Source organism: Pinus tabuliformis, chromosome 7, assembly GCF_031772625.1.
Source record: "Pinus tabuliformis cultivar Carrire ecotype Pingquan chromosome 7, CPIR1, whole genome shotgun sequence".
Lineage (NCBI taxonomy): Eukaryota > Viridiplantae > Streptophyta > Pinopsida > Pinales > Pinaceae > Pinus > Pinus tabuliformis.
In genome coordinates, this window is record NC_142293.1 from 1890795469 (window position 1) to 1890812160 (window position 16692).

The 16692-nt window shown below is 40.5% G+C and overlaps 3 pseudogenes; all 3 read left to right on the forward strand.

Annotated features, from left to right (window-relative positions):
* Window positions 1–8052: 8052 nt before the first annotated feature.
* Window positions 8053–8599, forward strand: LOC149256020 (uracil phosphoribosyltransferase pseudogene; annotated as a pseudogene).
* Window positions 8600–9268: 669 nt separating this feature from the next.
* On the forward strand, window positions 9269–11245 carry LOC149256021 (uracil phosphoribosyltransferase pseudogene; annotated as a pseudogene).
* Window positions 11246–11336: 91 nt separating this feature from the next.
* LOC149256022 (uracil phosphoribosyltransferase-like) lies at window positions 11337–15810 on the forward strand (annotated as a pseudogene).
* The last annotated feature ends 882 nt before the right edge of the window (window positions 15811–16692 follow it).

Sequence of the window (16692 nt, forward strand, 5' to 3'; positions counted from 1 at the left end):
GCACAAAGGGGGGGTGCGACACCACCACCCGATTTCTTTTCACCAATACTTTCAAGTGTGGACTACGCCTAACATTCCATACTTAGTTTATTTTTCACTTTCTAAGTATAACATTCATAAGCATAACAGAAAACATACATTTACATGTATTTCATCATCATTATTATTTTAACACATATGCACAATGGAAATATAACGGGAGGGGCAACTCCCTGAAGATGAGTCTGCCCACAATAATAATGACAATATTCAGTTTATACAAAATCAACACTTGGAGAGGAACCCCAACTTCCTGCTCACATAACAGTCAATTTTCACACTCGGCCTACACCACCATGCAGCCTGCCCAAACTATCATTCAGGTGTGCCCACCCTTCATTGGGTCAGGTCGCCCAACATACCGGGTAGAGGCGCCCACCAGGTCGTCCTCCACCATTCACCATCGTTCAGTCCAACTCATGGGTCTGCCCGTGCGCCCACCTATTCAACACTACACTAGAACTGCAATGTGCAACCTTGCCCAATGTGTTGCCCACTCGACGCACAACCACAGCCTACCCGCACAACCGTTCGTCGCTTAGCTGTCTCGTGTCGCTCGCTCGAAACCTCCATTCACTTCAACCATGGGCGTGTTCACCCGCCGGGTCATTCCACCTGACCCACACTCAACTCTTCGTGGGAGCACTGCCCAACCAGGGGTTGCCCAACCCGACTCATCGCGCCCGTCTACTAACTCGTGCTGCCCGCCTGCGGCTCGTCCACCTACCCGACCTGTGGTTCTGTCCGCCGCCCGACCTACGGTCCGACTAGCCCAACACTTCGCTGCGGCCCGTTTACCTCGGGTCTGTACTTTGGTCTTGGTCACCCGCTTGTACTTTTTCTTTTTCTTATGCATCCAACTGCAGCTCGCTATCTCCCTTAGCTCACACTTTTAGACTTAAAGATTTTCCTTTATTTTTTTCTTCATCCAATGCACACCAATATATATGCCATGCCATGGATGTTTCATGGGTCGGTCTACCCAGGCTGACCTATCCATTTAGTCGGCTCATCCACAATTTCATTTCGGGTCGCCCACATCGTCGCCCTGCCGGGTCCACATGCCCAGCTCGCATGGTATAAGGCGCCCTCTCACGAAGTTCACCATACTTAGCCGAAATTATGAATCTCAGTTTTCGACACCTCCGTTGGCTCATCACACTTCACCAACTTGTCCCAACGTCGTAACCAACTTGCCCATTCAGCAACTTGTCGCACCGTCGACTCGTCGCTCACCCAAATCATCGTACATAACCAGGAGTGCCCACCCAACTCGTCGCACATCGCAAGTCACGACTCGTGGGCTTTGCCTGATAACCTGTGACTATCTGACAATGTCCTGATAACCTGTTACTGCTCCATAAGATTTGCCTCTGTAATATAAAATCTCTTATAGACTTCCTCATATCGCTTTTCATTCTCCATATTCATCACTGTCAGTTTACACTCGGCCTTAGTAATGCCTACGGTCGGAACACCGATAGGTACATCCTCTCATCCTTCGTAAATGTGCAGTTTCTTCATATGGGGAACAACCATAGATTCAAATTGTTTCATAAACTCCATGCCTAGTACAACCTCATAGTCATTTATCTACACCATAGTGAAATCGAACTTCCTTGTCCATTCACCAAGTGTCACATCCACTCTCTCAGCTACATCGGTCACAGAATCTGGAGGAGAATTCACTGCCTTCATTTGTGCCTACATCGATACAAATTTTAGTCCAATCCTTCTCGCAGCATCCTTGCTCATAAAGTTGTGAGTTGCCCCACTATCCACCATAGTGAGTACAACACCACTCCCAACTTTCATCTCGACATACTCTAACTTGTTTCTTTCCGGGTCTCTTTGTGAGACTGCTTCCGTAGCCACTGCAGCTCCTAAAATCTGCATAACCCCTACAAAAGTCTCTTCTTTCTTCTTCGCATTGGACTGTGCTATGGCAACCACTTTTGGTCTTGAAGGAAAATTCTTCACCATATGTGGTTCCTCACATATCCAACACTTAAACGGTTTTTCATCTTTGCCTTATAATGCCATCTCGAAGGCTCCTCCTTTGTAGACTTTTCTTTCGGTTTGTCAGTATTTTTCTTCTTCTCTTCTGTTCCTTCATCATAGGTTTCTACCAAGCGATCCACAAAAAAAAATGATTCATCAATTTTTTTTATCTTTTTCCTCTTCACTTCATGCCCAAGGTTTCATTCCTATGATAAAATTGAACACCTTGTCCCTTTCCGCCATGTCTGGAAGCTCTAAAACTGCACTTGAGAACTCTCGTTGATAGCTTGTAGACTCCCTGTTTTTTTTATGTATTTTATCTTCATCCTTGCATCCCATGTTTTGCCTTGTGGACTAAAATGAGTTTGCAAAGCCTTCTTCATTTCATCCCACGAAGTAATGTCTGCAGCATTGCCATTGGAAATCTGGTCCATCCTTCTTCACCACCACATCTTAGCATCTTTCGTCAAGAACTGAGCAGCTACCTTGACTTTGGTTTCCTCATCGGACATCCCCAAATGCTCCAAGTATTGTTCCATATCCCATAGAAAGTTACCAAGAGTTTTTGCACTCCTCGTCCTGTCATAAGAATCTGGCTCCTTGACCTTCACATGAGCCACACCTCCACCTGAGTTGTGCCCAACAACCCTCTTCAAAACCGCAATCTCATTCCGAGCATCATCAAGATCTTTTTGCAATTTCAATATTTCTGCCAAACCTTGATCTCTTGCTTCACTGATCTTTTTGACTTCTTCTTCCGTTTGTGTATATTGCCATTCAATATAATTGTACCAGACCTTGAGGTCTTCAATCTCCCCCTTTACCTTCACATAGCCTTCCTGAACCTGCATGTTCTCGGCCTTCATTGAAGCCATGTCAGAAGCTAGCTCCTCCATTCGATCCAATACCCTATCAAAGAAAGCATCTCCGGCATCCTTGCCAGATTCACTTGTCACAACTTGAGGTTCTTCTGCCATCTCTGCCATCTACCTTCTTTGTGATCTAGTATAGACCATAAACCAATATCACCTGCAAATCTGAATCACCAAAGCCCACAGAATATGGAGCTCTGATACCACCTATCATGCCCCTACCCTGGCAGTAGTCTTTCAACCGCACGAAGGGGGTGCGACACCACCACTCGATTTCTTTTCACCAATACTTTCAAGTGTGGACTATGCCTAACATTCCATACTTAGTTTATTTTTCACTTTCTAAGTATAACATTCATAAGCACAGTGGAAAACATACATTTACATGTCTTTCATCATCATTATTATTTTAACACATATGCACAGCGGAAATATAATGGGAGGGAAAACTCCCTGAAGATGAGTGTGCCCTCAATAATAATGACAAGAAAAGTCTACAAAGGAGGAGCCTTCGAGATTGCATGATAAAGTGAAGACGAAGAAACCATTGAAGTGTTGGATATGTAAGGAACCACATATGGTGAAGAATTGTCCTTCAAGACCAAAAGTGGTTGCCATAGAACAGTCCGATACGAAGAAGAAAGAAGAGACTTTAGTAGGGGTTATGCAGATTTTAGGAGTTGCAGTGGCTATGAAAGCAGTCTGACGAAGAGACCCGGAAAGAAACAAGTTAGAGTATGTCAAGATGAAAGTTGGGAGTGGTGTTGTACTCACTATGGTGGATAGTGGGGCAACTCACAACTTTATGAGCGAGGATAATATGAGAAGGATTGGACTGAAATTTGTACCGGTGCAGGCACAAATGAAGGCAGTGAATTCTCCTCTAGATTCTGTGATTGGTGTAGCTGAGAGAGTGGATGTGACACTTGGTGAATGGACAAGGAAGGTCGATTTCACTGTGGTGCGGATAGATGACTATGAGGCTATACTAGGCATGGAGTTTATGAAAAAATTTGAAGCTATGGTTGTTCCCCATATGAAGAAACTGTACATTTACGACGGACGAGAGGATGTACCTATCGATGTTTCGACCGTAGGAGTTACTAAGGCCGAGTGTAAACTAACAATGATGAATATGGAGAATGAAAAACAATATGAGGAAGTCTATAAGCGATTGTCTATTGCAGAGGCAAAGTTTATGGATAGGGAAAATTTTAAGAACCACTCTAAATTTATATGTATAATAAATGGGCTAATCCCCATGATACATAGGAAAAATGGGAGGCAATTTTATCAATAATATAATATGGATATATAAAAATTTTGGCGAATCTCTCACTAGATTATATTATCTTTTACAGTGATGGAGAATCTTTCACTGAATTATAAAATCTTGTAAGATCTTGGCAAATCTTTTACTGAATAATAAAACATTGTGAAGTCTTGGAAAATGTTTTGTTAAAGTATGAAACCATATATGATAATAAGAAAACATATTCATTAAACTATAATATACTAACATACATGTTTGGAAAAAAGAAACATAATTTTCTCTTCTTACAAACAATGTTCCAAGTTTCAGTGGCCGTGTTTGTCAAGGTTCTTACAATACACTCTTTCATATCCTTCTATTAGTTTTGATAATATTCCACAACAAAGTTCTTGTAGGTGTTGATATTGACAACAAGTTATGTCAAGGTATGAGAGATTAATCTTTTCTCTACAACTTTTGTCAAGCTACCACTTTTTTCAAGTTATCAAATTTCTTTCTTATTCCATAGACTCCAATTACGAGATAAAAAAAAAAACACATCAAGTTTGTTTACCCCAACATGCCAACAAGTAGCAAGCTCCAACTATATTATATAAGAAAGTATTAGGTATCCCAAAGGCTTGAAGGGAATCTAATTGAAAGAAGTGACCATTGTGAGAATCCTTCCAATCAATATATGAATATATATAAATGTAGATTTATTATTATTTTAATTGGAAATTTTCAATTAAATAATAAAATTTAATTAAATCTCTCCCAATCTAAATTGCTTATTAGCATAATTCACTACCCTCATAGGTATCACATTTTTTAACAGTGTTGTAACAAGTAGATTAATTTCCTTTTTGGTGAACAATCTCCACCTTTTAGGAAAATATGGTGCAGTGGCTCCAACCCCTACAGATCATTAGGACAAACTAAGAATAGCACAAAAGATGAAAGGTTGTACAAATTAGCTTATTTTTCAAACAACTAATCCAAAATCAGTACCTAAACTTTTTCATGAAGATACCATATTGAGAATGTTTGAAAAATGGTGAGAAATCTTCTGCGAGGGTGATGTGGAAAGAGTGATAAGGTTTCATTGTTTTGAATTTTTTTTGTTAAATGAGAAAAAGTTAAAAACCAATATTAATGGAGATATTGGTATTTTTTACTAAATTTTGTGAAGTGACTAAATGTAGCTTTAACCATTCACCTTAGGATGTTTTTACAATATAATTTCCTAAGTCTATTTAATATCTTCATTATCATAAAAACCAACCTATATCCATCTTAACACCACATCTACCACTCTTAGGGGATGAAATCTATTTATCCCTCTAAACACTTGGTAGACCCAGAATTAAAATGGATCTAAGATGATAGAATTTCCCCTTTAAATAGTCTATGCTCACATGAATACCATGGTATTACCATGGGTCAATACCATGGTATTATTAGCTTAAAAATTACTATTAGTAATTTATTAAAAATAATAAAATTAATAATTGATATTTATTTTATTTTTTTATTTTAACCAAGTTAAAAATGTTTAACATACATTACAACATCCATTTTTACTCTTCATCCACCAAGTCCCGAGAGGGATCAAATATTTTTTCACTCTATGCTAGTTTGCATATCATGATATTTGATCCCTCTCGGGGCTTAGTAGATCCAGAGTATAGATGATCTATGCTCGTTTAAATCCCCCATTTAAATAGGCTACATTCCACGTGAATACCATGGGTCAATACCATGTGCGATTTTTGTTTTTATTAATACTAATATTAGGGTTAATATTGTTTTTTGCATGGTATTAATAATAATCTAGCCCATGGTATTTGGCCCATAGTATTTTGCCCATAGGTTTCACCTAAATATAGCGCATTTTTTGAGTGTTCTTAAATATAAGGTGACTTATGGAGTAAATATAAAAAAATGTTTTATTTGTTTACCATACCTCTCGTTTATTTATATTTTTATTAATTTACCATACCTCTTTTACAAATATGGTATTTGGCCCATAGGATTCACTTAAATAATTTTTTTTATTAATTTACCATACCTCTTTTACAAATATGGTATTTGGCCCATATGATTCACTTAAATAATTTTTTAATTAATTTACCATACCTCTTTTACAAATATGGTATTTGGCCCATAGGATTCACTTAAATAAAACCTCTTTTTTGAGCTTTCATAAATAGAAAGAGGGTTATGGACTAAATATAAAAAGAGGTTTTATTTATTTACCATATGTCTAGTTTATTTATATTTTTATTTAGTTACCATACCTTTTGAGTAAGTATAAAAAGAGGTTTTATTTATTTACCATACCTCCACTTTAATTATATTTTTATTTGTTTACACCCTTGCATGTATATAACGTGACTTATAGAGTAAATATAAAAAATGTTTTATTTATTTACCATACCTCTCATTTATTTATATTTTTATTAATTTACCATACCTCTTTTATAAATATGGTATTTGGCCCATAGGATTCACTTAAATAAAACCTATTCTTGAAAATTAGGGTGAATGGAAGATTGTATCTCCTAATTTCAAAGGCTAAATTTACCTTTTTTACCCTCCCTTAAAATAAGGTGGGCCCTCTCCCTTAAAATAAGGTGGGCTATTTGAGGCGATTTGTAAAAATGTACTATGATACAAAATATTCGCCCAGTAAAAAATTAAAACCCCTTAAGTTCGCCAAAGGGCGAACATTCGCCCCTCAAATTTTCCATGCTTATGGAGCAGTCATAGGTTATCAGGACATTGTCATATAGTATCTTGGATCTATCTAGGAGGCTAAAGGCAGTGGATGATGATGATGAAGCGGAGGATATTAGACTGAATGTTCAAACAGAGGATCGGGAAGCATACTTGCAAAGATTAGTCACACCCCTACCTTGGCGATAGTCTTTCAACCGCATGAAGGGGGTGCGACACCACCACCTGATTTCTTTTCACCAATACTTTCAAGTGTGGACTACGCCTAACATTCCATACTTAGTTTATTTTTCACTTTCTAAGTATAACATTGATAAGCACAACGGAAAACGTACATTTACATGTCTTTCATCATAATTATTATTTTGGCACATATGCACAACATAAATATAACGAGAGGGGAAACTCCCTGAAGATGAGTCTGCCCACAATAATAATGACAATATTCAGTTTATACAAAATCAACACTTGGAGAGGACCCCAACTTCCTACTCACATGAACAGTCAATTTTCACAATCGGCCTGCACCATCGTGCAACTTGCCTGAATTGTCATTTGGGTGTGCCCGCCCTTCACCCGGTCGGGTTTCCCAACACATTGGGCATAGGTGCCCATCGGGTCGCCCTTCACCGTTTGGCTTGACTTGTCATTCAGTCCAAATCACGGCCTATTTGTACGCCCAATCGTTCAACACTTTGCCCGAACTCCACGTGCAACCTTTCCCGGCGCGTCGCCCACCCGGTGGACACCCGCGACCTACCCACACGTTGTTCCTTCTGTTAGACTCCATCTTATGTCGGTGTGAGATTGATTCTTCTTCAAAACCCTGTTTTGAAGAAGAAATCATTAAATGTGTTGTTTTAGAATATGTAATTTATTCTCCCGCTCTTCAAATGGCAGCAGTTTCCTCAGCTCCTATCTCTGCAAAAGCACAAACAAAAGAAAACAAAACATCATCAGCAATCATGTCCATTTGTCTGATCTGGTCTAGAATCTGTCTTCAGTTGTCATTTGGTTATACAGCTCTCCATACATTTGGTTGCTCAGATCTGGTTACTTAGCCAAGGAATCGCTGGAATGAAAAGCATACTTTAATCTCTTGACAAGCATATGCCTGCGGCCTTGTTGCATAAGATAAATAAGAAAGCGCGATGGTAGAACTGGGGAGGCTTCTTATCTATGAGGCATCAAGGGATTGGTTGCCCATTGTTAGCGGTGAGATCCAAACACCACTAGGAGTTGCATCTATTGAGTTCATTGATCCAAGAGAGCCCGTGATGATAGTGCCAGTTTTGAGAGCTGGTCTTGTATTGGTGGAGCATGCTGCATCTATTTTGCCTGCAACAAAAACATATCATGTTGGCTATTATAGAGATGAGAATACACTTCAAACAACCTTATATTTGAACAAACTGCCAGAAAGATTTCTAGAGGGTTCTCGTGTGCTTGTAGCTGATCCAATGCTTGCAACTAGTGGGACAATTGTTGCACAATTAATCTACTGAAGGACAGAGGAATTGATCCCAAAGATATATGGGTGGTTTCGGCTGTGGCTACTTCCCCTGCACTTAAAAAATTAAGTGATAAATTTCCTGGGCTTCATGTCTATACTGGAACTATTGATCTTGGTCTGGGTGAAAACGGTTTTATTGTTCCAGGTCTTGGGGACGCAGGAGACCGCAGTTATGGCACTTAAGATACTTTCATTTGGTTTTGATGCTTATTAGCGTGAAGGACAAAACATTATTCCCAGTTTAATACCATATCTTGCCATCATCTTTTGCGTAATGTGTCTCTATTTCTCCCTCGGTTTACAGTCATTTGGTGGCCTTGTCTATGCAAACAATCCTAAACTGGAAGGGGCAAGTCTCAAAAAAGATGAATACGTAGTCTTCAACTTTAACGACTATCCTAGTGGTATTAGTAAGTCAATCAAGCTCTCATCACACGCTGCGGTAGCAGCTCATGATAAGGACATCAATTCTGCGGCTGTTGCTCCAAATGATAGTCTTATTTGTACTGGTTCTCAGGATTGAATAGCTCGTATATAGAGATTACCAGATTTGGTACAAGTACTAGTGCTAAGAGGCCACAAAAGAGGAGTTTGGTGTGTGAAATTTTCATCGGTAGATTAATGTGTGATGAAAGCATCTGGTGACCAGACAATCAAAATATGGGTATTATCGGATGGCTTTTGCTTGAAGACATTTGAAGGTCATACTGCAAGTGTACTGCGAGCTTCCTTCCTCACCCGTGGGGGACACAGTTTGTTTCTTGTGGTGCGGATGGCTTGTTGAAATTGTGAACAATCAAGTCCAATGAAGGTATTGCAACATTTGATCAGCACGAGGACAAGATCTGGGCAATGGCTGTGGGCGCGTCGAGATGCCGTGGGCTGTGGCACATTGAATTCCAAAAGCAGATCTCAAAGGCTGGGTTACCAATTCCAAAGCTGGAGCTCATCAGATCTACCAAACTAAGCGTAGCAAGGGTCAGATGAGTGGGTCAGGGACCATTGCATCCGCAGCGGATTGGGTGAGGTCGAACAATTACATCATGTGTGTGCAGGATGCTCACTGGAATCCCATACTAGGGTCGTGGAGGAGTTCACCAGGCCTTGATCGTCGGCAGGGGATCTAACGCCGTGAAACATTGCTCATAAGCGCATCAATGCGTCCTTACTGAATTTGATGAAGATGTTTTCAGTGCCTTGCTTCAATGCTTAAAATCTTCAAAGGTCTTCAAAACTAAATTTTGTGAGTTAATTGTTGAAAGAATCGAAAAGGAGATTCAATAATTAGATGAGCAAATTCAGTCATATGATTTCCAAGACCCTAAAAAGTTCTTGGAAATCCTTCCTCATTCGAAACAAGATATCATAGAATCTCCTATAGATGTTTACATTGACAATGTGCAGCTGGAAGTATGTGTTGTAGAGTCGGGGCAGCCAACAGCGTTTGGCTTCCGTGATCCTATTGCGGCATATATGGACGTGTTTTTCAGTTTGATTGACAGATCAGGCTGTCTTTTCCGTGACCAGGGTCATTACTTGCACGAAGGGCTACCAGCAATTACATTTGTGTCCTGGCGGAAGCATGCTCGAGCGGCATCATTCTCAGGTTTACTTGAATGGCTAATCTGGCATTTTAGTATTACCTGATCTATTGTTTGTACAGTAGATTAGAGTAGATTTTGTAAATAAATAAGCAGCCATAAGGGCAGCATCTTGTTTTAGTTTGCTTGAAGATTGTTAAGTCGTTTTTTAGTCATTTCAGTCTTGAGATCAAATCAGTTTGAGTTCAGTTTCAGTTGTGTCGATGATGACTCCATTTCCCAATGGGTGAAGGCACTGTCTGCTCTCTCAAAGTTCTGCGGTTCTTGGCACCTCCACGAAGCGGCAACTGCCATCCCAAGTGGAGCCGATGTTAGACTCTGTCTTATGTCGGTGTGAGATTGATTCTTCTTCAAAACCCTGTTTTGAAGAAGAAATCATTAAATGTGTTGTTTTAGAATATTTAATTTATTCTCCCGCTCTTCAAATGGCAGCAGTTTCCTCAGCTCCTATCTCTGCAAAAGCACAAACAAAAGAAAACAAAACATCATCAGCAATCATGTCCATTTGTCTGATCTGGTCTAGAAGCTGTCTTCAGTTGTCATTTGGTTATACAGCTCTCCATACATTTGGTTGCTCAGATCTGGTTACTTAGCCAAGGAATCGCTGGAATGAAAAGCATACTTTAATCTCTTGACAAGCATATGCCTGCGGCCTTGTTGCATAAGATAAATAAGAAAGTGCGATGGCAGAACTGGGGAGGCTTCTTATCTATGAGGCATCAAGGGATTGGTTGCCCATTGTTAGCGGTTAGATCCAAACACCACTAGGAGTTGCATCTATTGAGTTCATTGATCCAAGAGAGCCCGTGATGATAGTGCCAGTTTTGAGAGCTGGTCTTGTATTGGTGGAGCATGTTGCATCTATTTTGCCTGCAACAAAAACATATCATGTTGGCTATTATAGAGATGAGAATACACTTCAAACAACCTTATATTCGAACAAACTTCTAGAAAGATTTCTAGAAGGTTCTCATGTGCTTATAGCTGATCCAATGCTTGCAACTGGTGGGACAATTGTTGCACAATTAATCTACTAAAGGACAGGGGAATTGATCCCAAAGATATACGGGTGGTTTCGGCTGTGGCTGCTTCCCCTGCACTTAAAAAATTAAGCGATAAATTTCCTGGGCTTCATGTCTATACTGGAACTATTGATCTTGGTCTGGGTGAAAACGGTTTTATTGTTCCAGGTCTTGGAGACGCAGGAGACCGTAGTTATGGCACTTAAGATACTTTCATTTGGTTTTGATGCTTATTGGCATGAAGGACAAAACCTTATTCCCAGTTTAACACCATATCTTGCCATCATCTTTTGCGTAATGTGTCTCTATTGCTCCCTCGGTTTACAGTCATTTGGTGGCCTTGTCTATGCAAACAATCCTAAACTGGAAGGGGCAAGTCTCAAAAATGATGACTACGTAGTCTCCAACTTTAACGACTATCCTGGTGGTATTAGTAAGTCAATCAAGCTCTCATCACACGCTGCAGTAGCAGCTCATGATAAGGACATCAATTCTGTGGCTGTTGCTCCAAATGATAGTCTTATCTGTACTCGTTCTCAGGATCGAATAGCTTGTATATAGAGATTACCAGATTTGGTACCAGTACTAGTGCTAAGAGGCCACAAAAGAGGAGTTTGGTGTGTGAAATTTTCACCGGTAGATTAATGTGTGATGAAAGCATCCGGTGACCAGACAATCAAAATATGGGTATTATCGGATGGCTCTTGCTTGAAGACATTTGAAGGTCATACTGCAAGTGTACTGCGAGCTTCCTTCCTCACCTGTGGGGGACACAGTTTGTTTCTTGTGGTGCGGATGGCTTGTTGAAATTGTGGACAATCAAGTCCAATGAAGGTATTGCAACATTTGATCAGCATGAGGACAAGATCTGGGCAATGGCTGTGGGCGCGTCGAGATGCCGTGGGTTGTGGCACATTGAATTTCAAATGCAGATCTCAAAGGCTGGGTTACCAATTCCAAAGCTGGAGCTCATCAGATTTACCAAACTAAGCGTAGCAAGGGTAAGATGAGCGGGTCAGGGACCATTGAATCCACAGCGGATTGGGCGAGGTAGAACGATTACATCATGTGTGTGCAGGATGCTCACTGGAATCCCATACCAGGGTCGTGGAGGAGTTCGCCAGGCCTTGATCATCGGCAGGGGATCTAACGCCGTGAAACATTGCTCATAAGCGCATCATTGCGTCCTTACAGAGGACGGGTGTTTTGTAAAAGTTGCATAATCAGTCAAGGATCGTTTCACTGGATGTTGAAGTTTTAAAGAGGTTGGAAATTACAGTGGGAAGGAATGAAGGACGGCTCTAAAATCTGCCACTTGATATTTTCTGAGTGATTATCTTATCCTGTTGGCGGCATCTGTTAGTAGACATAGGAGGCTCGATCAGGACATGGTTCCTCAGTCACAAAAATAATTTCGATGGTTCCTGTGAATCGACATTAAACTGCATGGTTATAGTTATATTTGCAGCTGCTGAAAAGAATCTCGAGACTTGAGCGACAAAGGAAAAGGATTGGGTCATGAACTGAGGGTCTACGAGAAAATAAGAAATGGAGATATGGTTTTGTGCCAGTGGTTGAATGGATCAAATCGAGGGTTCAATGGGAAAACCTTAGTGTGCTAACAAATCAAGGGCGCTGGTTATCCAGAGCGAGACTGTAGTTCTGATGCAGGAACTAGGTCGAGCATTACAAGGATTGGGGCAAGGAACTATATCAGGATATTACGGAATAGTCATCCCCATCGATCACAAGGCCTGATTCATGCCCACACTGAGAAACTCGGACTCTCTCAGCACCTTGTTGCAATACAGAACTTGGAGAGCTTGGACAGAAATGCACAATAAGAATTATCGCATTGAGATTCATTAAACTTGAGCTTCTTCCCTTTGTCGAAACAAGCGTCCCTTTTGCAATCCAACACCTGGCCCTTTCACTTCAGCCAAAAATAAACAAAGACACCTGTTACCAGATGAATAGGATTCGTTCTTATCTATGACCTCAGTTAGTCATACGATGGGGTCTGTGGTCCAATTGTTAGGCTTTTTTGGTTAGAGATTTTCGAGGAGAAAGTTGTTACATGTTCTATTTATGTAACTTCAGGTGAAACAACGCAGAGGTTTTTGGGTTGATCTGTTTTCTCCTACAACAGTCCTATTTAATGTAATAAAAATCATTTGTAAAAAACGTGGAGAGAGTGGGGGAGAGAATTCTGAGTGCTGGTGGAGGAGAACAGAGAGTTCCATTGTTCAGTTGTTTGACAGAGATTTTAATAAAAAATGCAGCTCTGACCCATGAGATTCCTGTGGTATGACAATTTAGCATAATTTTTCCTTCTGTTTCATATGAAACCTGTTATGTTTTCATTTCACTTCACGATCATTTCTAATTGAACAAATGAAGTGTTAAGGTAGAATTCATCATTTGTATGCTCTGCCTTTAAGTTTGTTCAATATTTAATGTTTTCTTCTGTTTGACAAGGATTCATCTTCTATGCCCTTGTCAGCTCCTCACTAGTCTTGCCATCCCATTTAATCTCAATTTAATGTTAAATTTCTTGCCTACCTTGCCTCAGGGGATAATCTGTGTTCTTGATTACATTTCTCTGCTCAAGATGTTACTTTGCCCATGCAGCCCAGAAAAACCCCGTCATTTTATTAAAAACCCTTTTTTTATCAATTTACTAGCCTAAAATCAGTTTCTTTTGAAGTCATCTCAGCCTCTTTTAGAAAACTTTTTTTTGCTAAGATAGACCGGAGAGAGCCCTCTCCTGCCCCATAGGGCTAGCTACGAGGCTAAGTGGTTTGACGTTGCCTTGGAGTTTACCTTTCTCAGCCTGAGGTGAAATTTCAAGCGCTAACATACTGGCGACTCCACTGGGGAGAACATTCGACTTGTTGATTGTCTTGTCCTAGTACATGCAATCGAGGTGCAAATCTAATGCTGATGGTGGACAACAATCAGACACTTATGCAGGCTGAATCATTCACCTAGCGACTCCAATTCGACCCAGACATTCCAGCTCTCGCTGATCCATTCATGCAATGGTAGGGTATGTGGCAAACCTTACCCTGTGTGAAGCTGTAGAAGAAATAAGAAAGGAGTTAGCAGATACTGAATTTGATGAAGATGTTTTCAGTGCCTTGCTTCAATGCTTGAAATCTTCAAAGGTCTTCAAAACTAAATTTTGTGAGTTAATTGTTGAAAGAATCGAAAAGGAGATTCAAGAATTAGATGAGCAAATTCAGTCATATGATTTCCAAGACCCTAAAAAGTTCTTGGAAATCCTTCCTCATTCGAAACAAGATATCATAGAATCGCCTATAGATGTTTACATTGACAATGTGTAGCTGGAAGTATGTGTTGCGGAGTTGGGGCAGCCAACAGATTCTGGCTTCCGTGATCCTATTGCGGCATATATGGACGTGTTTTTCAGTTTGATTGATAGATCAGGCTGTCTTTTCCATGACCAGGGTCATTACTTGCACGAAGGGCTGCCAGCAATTACATTTGTGTCCTGGCGGAAGCATGCTCGAGCGGCATCATTCTCAGGTTTACTTGAATGGCTAATCTGGCATTTTAGTATTACCTGATCTATTGTTTGTACAACAGATTAGAGTAGATTTTGTAAATAAATAAGCAGCCATAAGGGCAACATCTTGTTTTAGTTTGCTTGAAGATTGTTAAGTCGTTTTTCAGTCATTTCAGTCTTGAGATCAAATCAGTTTGAGTTCAGTTTCAGTTGTGTCGATGATGACTCCATTGCCCAATGGGTGGAGGCACTGTCTGCTCTCCCAAAGTTCTGCGGTTCTTGGCACCTCCACGAAGCGGCAGCTGCCATCCCAAGTGGAGCCGATGTTAGACTCCGTCTTATGTCGGTGTGAGATTGATTCTTCTTCAAAACCCTGTTTTGAAGAAGAAATCATTAAATGTGTTGTTTTAGAATATGTAATTTATTCTCCCGCTCTTCAAATGGCAGCAGTTTCCTCAGCTCCTATCTCTGCAAAAGCACAAACAAAAGAAAACAAAACATCATCAGCAATCATGTCCATTTGTCTGATCTGGTCTAGAAGCTGTCTTCAGTTGTCATTTGGTTATACAACTCTCCATACATTTGGTTGCTCAGATCTGGTTACTTAGCCAAGGAATCGCTGGAATGAAAAGCATACTTTAATCTCTTGACAAGCATATGCCTGCGGCCTTGTTGCATAAGATAAATAAGAAAGCGCGATGGCAGAACTGGGGAGGCTTCTTATCTATGAGGCATCAAGGGATTGGTTGCCCATTGTTAGCGGCGAGATCCAAACACCACTAGGAGTTGCATCTATTGAGTTCATTGATCCAAGAGAGCCCGTGATGATAGTGCCAGTTTTGAGAGCTGGTCTTGTATTGGTGGAGCATGCTGCATCTATTTTGCCTGCAACAAAAACATATCATGTTGGCTATTATAGAGATGAGAATAAACTTCAAACAACCTTATATTTGAACAAACTGCCAGAAATATTTCTAGAGGGTTCTCGTGTGCTTATAGCTGATCCAATGCTTGCAACTGGTGGGACAATTATTGCACAATTAATCTACTGAAGGACAGGGGAATTGATCCCAAAGATATACGGGTGGTTTTGGCTGTGGCTGCTTCCCCTGCACTTAAAAAATTAAGTGATAAATTTCTGAGCTTCATGTCTATACTGGAACTATTGATCTTGGTCTGGGTGAAAACGGTTTTATTGTTCCAGGTCTTGGGGACACAGGAGACCGCAGTTATGGCACTTAAGATACTTTCATTTGGTTTTGATGCTTATTGGCGTGAAGGACAAAACCTTATTCCCAGTTTAACACCATATCTTGCCATCATCTTTTGCGTAATGTGTCTCTATTGCTCCCTCGGTTTACAGTCATTTGGTGGCCTTGTCTATGCAAACAATCCTAAACTGGAAGGGGCAAGTCTCAAAAATGATGACTACGTAGTCTTCAACTTTAACGACTATCCTAGTGGTATTAGTAAGTCAATCAAGCTCTCATCACATGCTGCGGTAGCAGCTCATGATAAGGACATCAATTCTGTGGCTGTTGCTCCAAATGATAGTCTTATCTGTACTGGTTCTCAGGATCGAATAGCTCGTATATAGAGATTACCATATTTGGTACGAGTAATAGTGCTAAGAGGCCACAAAAGAGGAGTTTGGTGTGTGAAATTTTCACTGGTAGATTAATATGTGATGAAAGCATCCGGTGACCAGACAATCAAAATATGGGTATTATCGGATGGCTCTTGCTTGAAGACATTTGAAGGTCATACTGCAAGTGTACTGCGAGCTTCCTTCCTCACTCGTGGGACACAGTTTGTTTCTTGTGGTGCGGATGGCTTGTTGAAATTGTGGACAATCAAGTCCAATGAAGGTATTGCAACATTTGATCAGCACGAGGACAAGATCTGGGAAATGGTTGTGGGCGCGTCGAGATGCCATGGGCTGTGGCACATTGAATTTCAAATGCAGATCTCAAAGGCTGGGTTACTAATTCCAAAGCTGGAGCTCATCAGATCTACCAAACTAAGCGTAGCAAGGGTCAGATGAGCGGGTCAGGGACCATTGCATCCACAACGGATTGGGTGAGGTCAAACGATTACATCATGTGTGTGCAGGATGCTCACTGG